Source organism: Candoia aspera, chromosome 1 (assembly GCF_035149785.1).
Source record: "Candoia aspera isolate rCanAsp1 chromosome 1, rCanAsp1.hap2, whole genome shotgun sequence".
Classification (NCBI taxonomy): Eukaryota; Metazoa; Chordata; class Lepidosauria; order Squamata; family Boidae; genus Candoia; species Candoia aspera.
Genome location: NC_086153.1, coordinates 289,501,613 through 289,511,081, shown reverse-complemented (window position 1 = coordinate 289,511,081; position 9,469 = coordinate 289,501,613).

Sequence of the window (9,469 nt, the reverse complement as noted above, 5' to 3'; positions counted from 1 at the left end):
AATAAATTATCCTTTAGGGACTGTAGTGTAAATAGTGGCTTATACGGCAACACTTCAAACAGCATCCTACTCTTAAAAGTTCCAGAATCACATGGAATTGGAAATAATTTCTAGGTCACTTTTCTAAAACTTCATTAGCTCTTTGCTTTCATAAACTGTCTTTTAATCTTTACACAGGTACCAGGATATCAGAATTATTTTTACGTACTGTAAAGTATGGTGATGGTTTTATATCAGTCATTTTCTATATTGTTCCAAGCAGGCTTCTTCTGTTAATGGAATTTTGTTATATTATTGGCCCAAGGCTTTCCTTGTGCTGGAGCTGTTTTTTTAAAAAAAATTGACCACAGAATTAAAATGAGGTTGTATTACTACTGTTGCCATGTCACTGTGTCAAAATGATACAGTGGCATGGCCACAGTAGTAGTACAACCTCATTTTAATTCCTTGGTCAGAATTAAAAAAAACAGCATAAAATGTTTGACAACTGAATTAACTATCATTTCATAGTTCAGGAAATGAGAGTGGAAACAGTATAGAATGAAGTCTTGTTGATTCCTGTACTGCACTTGTCCTACATGTCTGTTTTGAGTGCCAGGAAAAATGCCCTTGAAAACAATTCCATATGATTTTAATCATTTAATATTAAGCTTTCTTTGTTTTGATGCCTTTAACAAATGACCCCTATAATCTTTTATAAATATTAATATTTATAAATTGTGTTTTCAGGACAAATGTCTTTCCAAGGTATTTTTTTTAAGAGTTAAACTACACTTCATGCTGTGGCTGCATTGTGTGGATCTTCCCTCAGAACCTGGAATGGCATCCGTATATTAACTTTTTTTTAAGCTGTTATCTAGTTAAAATCACTGCTGCTTTTCCAACAAAACTGTTTCAACTGAGATGAATAGCAACTCAAATAGGTCTCCATTTTCCAAAACAATTTAAACAACCATGCCACATGCTTTGTTCTTGCTTCGTCAAGAACTGGTACTTAACAATACATTTTCAGGTAGAAATAATGATTCTCAAGTGACATGTTTTTCCTTTTATAAAATCCAGTTTTATTATGTCATCCTTGTCAACACTGCTAAATATTCAAAGTGAACAAAGTTAATTGCTGGGGAAATGAGGGTCACTACAGACTGAGCAAAAAGGAAGACACAACTGAAATCCATCATTTTATGACAAGATGTAATTTATTCACACTTTGTAATAGGCATTGACAGGTCCCAACCCTGTCTTTGTCTTTGTGGAAAATTGCAATTATAATAATATATAGTGACATTTGACCTTAAAGGTTGTGGCCCTGTTTCACTACTCATGAAAGATTTGTATCTCTCAGGAAATTCTTAGCAACTGCAGCCTGGAAAAAAAAAGACTTATGACTCTCAGTTGTATTTGTTCATCATCTCATATGTCTAGATGAGTTATTAGCATGTACTGTTTCCTAAGCTTATTGATATTATTGTGAAAAGGAATGACACTATATTGAGGTCAAGTGCTGATATGCACAACACCAAACACCCAAGTTTGGGTAGGATTGGCAAGGTTGTATATTGGGTGTTGTGCTCATATATGTTGGATTATATATCTATGTTTGCCCAACTAAGCTGGTGCAAAATATGTAGAAAAGTCTCCTACCAATTATATGTGTTTGTGTGTGTTTGTGCATGCGTGTGTATAATTAAATATATAAGGTGTAATGTCATGTCTCAGTAACTTCTTGGTTACATCCATGTTGTCTGGCTAAGACACATGAAAGCAGATTGCTACTCCCTTCTTTCAGCATTTCTTTCTTGTCTTTCTAATCTGCCACTGGAACTCTTGATTGGAATTCCTGATCCATATACAAAGGAGGCCTCACCTTAGCTTCCAAGTCCAGCCAAGGTAAACCAGGTGATATTACTGGCAGAGACATATTGCTTGTTTTTCATTTGAATGCTGCTTCAGCTTATGAAGCTGTTATTTATTTATATAATTTGTATCCCATTCTTTTTCCTCCCAAAGGACCCCGGTCAAGCAGGCCCTCTTCTGTATTGCTTTTGCACTGAATCAGTTTCATCTAATGAGAAATTGACAATTGCACGCAAGGCCACCTAATAAAATAAAGATCTCCTTGACTTCTGGGAAATGTTGGTTGACATTCAACTATATGCATAATATTTAACTATGTGCCTTCTGTATAAGCAGGGTTTAATTTGTTGAGCTGTTATATTGTCATATGTTAAGTCTGGATTTTTTTTATGTATGTGTGTGTTTATTTTGTTTTAGTTCTTAATTTTTTCAGCGTGCATTATTTTCTGGAATACAAATTTCTAGTTATTTATATAATAGCAATACTGTAAAATAAGAATTAAAAAGGAATTAAGGAACCATGAATGAATTGGAAAACCCTGTAGATACATGCACTCAACTTCTGTGTTATTACTTGCTTATTTCACAAGCCATACCCTTTATATTTAAATCTTGTGACATCGATTAAATGAGTTGGCGATTTGCCATTTCTTGATCTGGATTTATTTATTGGATATTGGATGCATTTGAAATATGAAATAGAATTAATGTAAAAAATAGCAATTGATGGACTACTGGCTGGTGTAGCTACTATTTCTGCTAAAAAAAGAATTTCCCCACAACTCTCAGTCATATGTTTTTGATTTACCCCCTCCCCATTTCTTAATTTTCTGTATTTGAATCTTTTTTCTCATTCTCTTCTGGAATAAGAAGTCAGAACACTTTGCATCTAATTCCATCTGGTCCCCAAAATCAGTCTCCAACAATGGGTGTAAGCTCATTTCAAATGTTCACATTACTTTACAAAGAATAAAGATGGTAGTTTACATCACTTTAGTTATTAAGAAATATCAAAATAGAACAGTATTATGCAGGCTTTTCTCTCTTCAAGATAATATTCTCAAGCTCAGCCTCCAAATGAGCTCAAATTCTGATTGGGGTGAGGCTGAATCCCATGTGACCAGAGAATATCCAGTGAGGGATAGAGAGACAAGCTGATTTCCTTGACCCATTACTATTAACAGCTGGTTCCCCTTGCCATCCTCCTCCACAAAACTGGGTAGGTTAGGGTGTCCTGCCTTTTTTTGCTCTGGCTGGTTGCTGTTCAGACCATCATCAAGATGGTTCCCTCCTTCCAAATTCATAGTTGTCCTCCTTAAATCTTCCTTGTCCCCCAACAGCCTTGCTCAGCCATCTTGGCAGCTCCATCCTGGGAGTAGAATGCAGCTGATTGAGGGACCAGATTCCTGTTCATCATGAACTCACTTTGCTTTTCTTGATATGCAAAGGCTGGGTTTGCTTGCATGGAGAATGCTTTTGGTTGTCTCCTCATTCTCCCAACAACAGTCCCCTGCTGTGATTTAGCAATCCATGAAGGTTTATGTCCTAACATTGTCAGAGATCAGATTAAATTAGAAGCCCATGATTGAATTTTTCATTCAGCATCATTTTATCCGATTAGTGTTATAAAGGAATATTTCCTTCCTTCTTTGCTCACCCTTAACAAAGGAGAGTGCACCTTTTGTCTCTGATCAGCTCCCAAACTGCTACTCTTCTCTTTTTGCTGGGGGTGAAGAACCCACACATATTCAGTGAATTAGGCAACCATTTTCCTTTGTAATTTTACACAGTCTTTTTTCAGAGTTATAAAACTTTGTGAAGTAGATTTTTAAGAGGGTAAGATTTATTATGAATTTGGATGGTCTCTTACATAGTTGATACATAACCTATTGCCCCCAAAGCCCTCACATTTTAATTTTTAATGAGTCAGAAGGATACAATTATTAAATGGATAGAGAGTAATTATATGAACTGTGTTTAATTATTGGAATTTTAATTTAATGTAAGTTCACTTAAATTTAACTTTTGTGTGTGTGGTCCCACTCACTTTTCGGAGTGCAGTCTCAGCAGATCACTCAAACACAAGTGAGACTCTTGGCAGGAAAAAGGTTACATACTCCTATTGTAAGTAACCTGATCATTGTGATGACTAAACAACATGTTTGTGAGTGTGAAAAGACTGGATAGTAGCAATCTAATTCCAAACTTTTTAAAATAAAAGTTTCCAGACATTTCTGGAATTAGCCAATGCTTTTGGCTCCTCTTACGAATCTCTTCCATTTTCCAGCTCTGCTAAATGGCATATGCCTGAGAAGAGTTCATTTCATCTTGGTGCAGTCTGTCTGAACACCTCTAATAAAGAATAGGCTCCTTTTTCAAGACTGTCTTTTCATTAGGGCAGAAAGCAAAGGCCTTGAAAGTGGTAGAAAAACATGGTGTAATCACTAAGGAACCATTATCCTGTCCCTAGTAACCATTAAGTGTAAGCTTTCCAAAGCCAGGGAGAGTAAATTACTCATTTATTGTTACTTGAGCTGTCTATGAGAGATTGAAATCTGGACTATTAATGATTTTCATTCTGTTTGGGAGAGATTCAGTGAGAATTCTTGTGCAAGTTTGGATGCTGGCGGTCTACGTTTTCTTCAGATGTGCAATAAAGTAGAGGTGGAGTGTCATTTCCCCCTTATGAAAAAGCCCTTGTCTCTTTCTTAGAGTAGCTCCAAGAGTTGTTTTTTTTTTTTTGAAAAGTGTTATTCCATAGCAACTCAGAAAAACATTAGCCTGCTTGAAGTTTTACATTTTCTCAGAGCAAAAAGATGTTACCTGGGTTTATAAATGATGTGTGCATTTAATTTATGGTTGCCTGTTATTGGGTCTACATAGTTTGTAGAGGGGCAATAAGCCTTATCTGAAAAGAGTCTTCTTCTGGTACCACATGATCAATATCCTGCTGATTAGTGCATGGATCATAAATAATCCAAAACAATGGCTAAACTAGATGATATTCAAAAGCTGTGTTGCCTGACAGCAATTTCTAATTTTATTTTCTTAATTGTAAGTACAACATATCCCATTTGGACAAGGACTAGTGGGTGGCAGGTATGATAAGTGTAGTATTTTCTGACTGTCTTAAAGAAATCACTTTCCCCATGTCTTCCACTGCTTTCTTTGTAGCAATCAACCCACCAATGCACCAGGCTAGAATCCAGGAGACTGTGAGTTCTAGTGCCACCTCAGGCATGAAACCAGCTGGGTGACTTTGGGCCAATCACTCTCTCTCAGCCCAACCCACCTCACAGGGTGATTGTTGTGGGGAAAATAGGAGGAGGAAGGAGTACTAGGTATGTTTGCTGCCTTGAGATATTTACAAAACAATAATTTTATTTATTTATTTATTTATCTAATTTATCCCCGCCCATCTCCTCCCGTAGGTGGGATAACAAATCTAAAAAAAAAAAAGCAAGGGTGGGAATAGCTATAATTTACATCACAAGGTAATGTATAAATATGAAATCAATTTGCCAGACAGACTATACAACAAATCACCATCCCATAAAAATGCAAGAGACAACTAGCTAATTCTAAACTACAAACAAAATGTTTTGGAGAAAAATAAGGTAAAATTGAAAAGTAAAACAGATGGCAGGTAGAGTTCCCTCAGGAGAGCATTCCGGAGGCAGGGAATTACCAAAAAGTCTTTCTTTTGTCCCTTCATAATGCATCTCTGTTGGAAAAGGGCCTTACTGTGGCAAGTGACTCTAAGACTCATTATTGGAAGCTGTGTGTTAGTCATTGGAAGTGATAGCAGAAACTTCAGAAGTAGCTTCTAGCCTGTAGCTGCTGTTTTCTGTTTATCCGATCACTTAATGTTGCTGAGGTTGAGAAATACTGACTTAGATCATAGGGTTGTTCTAGGCTGTTCAAGTGAAGACAAGAAGCTGCAGTATGGATACCATTTCACCCACCCCTCCCCTCCAGCATCCCAGAGTGATACCATGTCCATACTATAACCAATTAGCAAACAAAACCTGCTGCCACTCACTTTTTACCCATTGCCAGAAAATTGGGAAAAGGCCAGTGCTCTTCTTGCCCAGTCCTTGCCCTGTTCCTTGCTGTGTGAGGAACAGGGCAAGGAACAAAAACATCTTCTAGAATATTTTATCCTGTAGGACTTTTTAGGAAAGACAACCCCATTAGTAATATTTAAAGAAGTGTCTTGATTATTTATTATGCATAGATAAGACATATGTTGTGGTGTAATTAATGGTTATGGTTTGATGGAATCTACTGTATATTCATCTTCCATGAACTTCCTGTATTCTGTTGCATATCCTAAAGAGCTTTTCTTGTTAAAAAGGCTACCCTGGCAGTGAGTGTACTTTTCCACTTATGGTGTGGCATAGAGGCCTATGGCCCCTTAGGTGACTGTGGTGTTGACTACAAGATAGCACCATGATGTTGCAATGCTGCACAGATTTGCATAAAAAGTAAGTTCTATTGAACTCAACACAATTCACTGTTGTGTAAACATGTATAGGGTTGCACAGTAAGAGATACATGGCAATATAAGCTTTTGTGACTAGAATTCACTTGCTTAGATATATGAAACATTTTCTCAGTTGGCACTTGATACGAATAGAAGAAAAATGGGATCATGTGGCAAAAAAGGACAGCTTGTGAAAATTCAGTAAGTGTTAAGCTAAACGAAATGAATGGGATCCCATTTTTGCTTGGTTAATAGACAATTGAAGTGGGATAGAAAATGTCTTTTCAGTGCAATGTCGTCTCACTGAGGATTCCCCTAAGTTTCTAATTATTTGCAAAGAAAATTTCTGTAGGCTTCTGCATGCTGTTGGTAGCCTAGGTGGAATCATGAAGCACAGGGGAGTTTTATACTCCATCCATGCATAGGCTTGATCCTGTGCACCTTTGTGTGACCATTACTTAAGGAATATACAGTATATACGTATACATACATACCTACATACATACATAAAAAATGCACAGTAAATGCTTACATACATTTCAAATTATAAACAGATTGGCCTACTGTCATCTGGCAGTAGTCTGTAGGTAAGATTACCAGGGAATTATAAAAAAACTTACTCATGAAAGTTTAATTTAGTCTTCTTAAGGGTTATCAAGCCCTACAAGGCAGGCAAACTCAGGAAACAAGAAGCACTTGGATTTCTGGAAAGATCTTTACTGTATTCCCACTAAGTACTATAATAGAATCTTGAAAGTCTGACGGAGTAATTCTCCAGCTCAATTTATACCTAGCATAATTAAGGCAGAGTTACTCCAAGTCTCTTTCTCATGTTTTCCCCATTCCCTGGACTCAGAAATCTTTTCTATAACAGTTGGACTCCTTCCTCCATGACCCCAGGTTCTGTTGGACATTCTATCGCAAAGGCAGAACTCAGCTTTTTAGGCTGTTTGTTGGCAGCTGAGGCTTCTGTTGAGATACTGAGCTATCTATCCTTTCTGCAATAATGCATATGTATTTCCTGAACCCAGGTTATCATTATTATATATTTCTTCTCTGCTAATATTCCTAAAATAATGGATATGGATTATATTCTAGAGAAACAGTTACAGTTCTCCACTTGATTTTAATATAGCTGAAGAATATAAGTATTTTTGTCTATGTTAATTTTTCCTCTTCATTTTATTATGCTTATTTGTAAACAAGACCAATACTGAACATTCCTGTGGCACCACCTAGATAAATATGTGCCTCTTATGAAAGTTTCCAAACATTCCAGCAAATTGGAAGTGACATTATCACGTCTTTAAAAATGCATGCATGTTCCTCCACCTGGAAAAATAGTAACCACATTGTCTAGATCCATTTTACATTTTTATTATCTTAAGGGAGAACTTAAATGACTGAGAACATTTTTTAAAAAAAACCTCAGTCATTTTTATTTGCAAGGAATTTATCCCTTCAGATACAATCACAAATCAAGAAAAGTATCTCCACTATAAACTTTGTTCTTACTTCTAAGGCCAATATTTTCTCAATTTAGTATGAAATACGTTTGCAGTGAAGCCTTCATTCTACAGCATTCCTGGAGCCTTTTTGCTGAATGTAGCTCTCTCTTTCCCCTCTAGCCAAATGATTGGCCTGATAAGGTTGCCTATCCAACATTTGCACCAATATTTCCCAACTTGTATTCCAGGGATCACTGATGTTGCATAAGAATGCTTGGTGGTGACTTGACTCCAAGACCCTAGTTGTTTTGAAACTCCAAATGTTTTTGACTAGTTATTAAGAGTGACACATGTCAGGAAATAGGCAGAAGAGATGATTATGATTATGATTATGATTATTATTGGTTCTAGTGGACATTTCCATGGTTTTTAATAGTGAAAGCCTGGCAAAGATGGGGTCCAGGTGCACTTCTACTTGGGGAACAAATCCCCAAGTTTTAGGAAATTTGTGATTTTACGGGATTTTATCTTGTCCCCTATGTTATTCGAGTTCATGTAATGTGGGAAGATTGTTCAAGGGATTTGGGTTGTTAATCATCATAGAGGTTAGATGGCAGTATGCTAGGCAAAGAGGGTCGTGGGACAATGTATGGAGAGCTGCCAAAGTGCCACTGAAGTGTGTTTTCCTTGCATTCCTTTCTGAGCAGTCTTGCCAGTTCAGTGCAAAATGTGTTCAATGCAAAGTAGTGTGGTGGTTCCAGAGCCCTGTATAAACCCTGAATGTTCTCTTCAGTTTTTTTGCATGCTGCATTTTCCTTTCAAAGGAGGCATAATTGCGCTTAGAGGGCACAGTGCTTCAATGCAAAGCTCTGAGGATCTGACTCAAGAATCACTCTGCAGAGGGAATTATAATGGTGGGGAAGGGAAGAGATCTAGGATGGTTATCTCAATATGGCTGTGCTGGAAGAACTTACATCAAAATAACTACAGCTTGCTAGTATTTTACAAGCTGCAGCATTTCAAAATTAATTGATTTAAATCTAGGGAACATCCTTTGTTCTTCTTTTTTTTTACCTGACTTTGGTGGATGAGGATAGCTGGCTGTCTTCAGAATGAAACCCAGATTTCAGGAATTCTACAAGTGTTAGCAAAATCCTCCCTCCTATTATAAGCATGGGTTTAAATTTCATTTTTTAAATTTCCAATGAAACAGTTTTATTTGACTGAAGTATGGGTTTATATTATTACTTGATCTGATTTTTATCTTTTGAATGGTTAAAAGTAAGCGGCATATTATTTATTGCTAAACCCTAGCCCCAAATAAATCATTTATTTCATTAATGGGAAGGTAACATAAATTCAATTTATGTATCATTTTAGGGAGTCCTGGTATTGCAAAGTTTAAGAATCCCTGATTCTTATTTGTTTTACCTTTCTTGAAAAAGTTGATCATTTGTGAATGCTAATTCTGAAAAGGGATTGCAACCTTCAACTGGTGCATAAGAACATAAGAGACATTAGAAGTGTCCTGGTAGATCTGATCAAAAGCTTATAGAGTCCAACTCCTTATCTTTGCTGAAACTGACTTGTTGGAGTGCCTAATTGCAGTTTTCAGAACAATATATCCCCAGATGCAATTCAAGTGCTTAATTATTTAGATGCAAGTGGACTTGAGCTA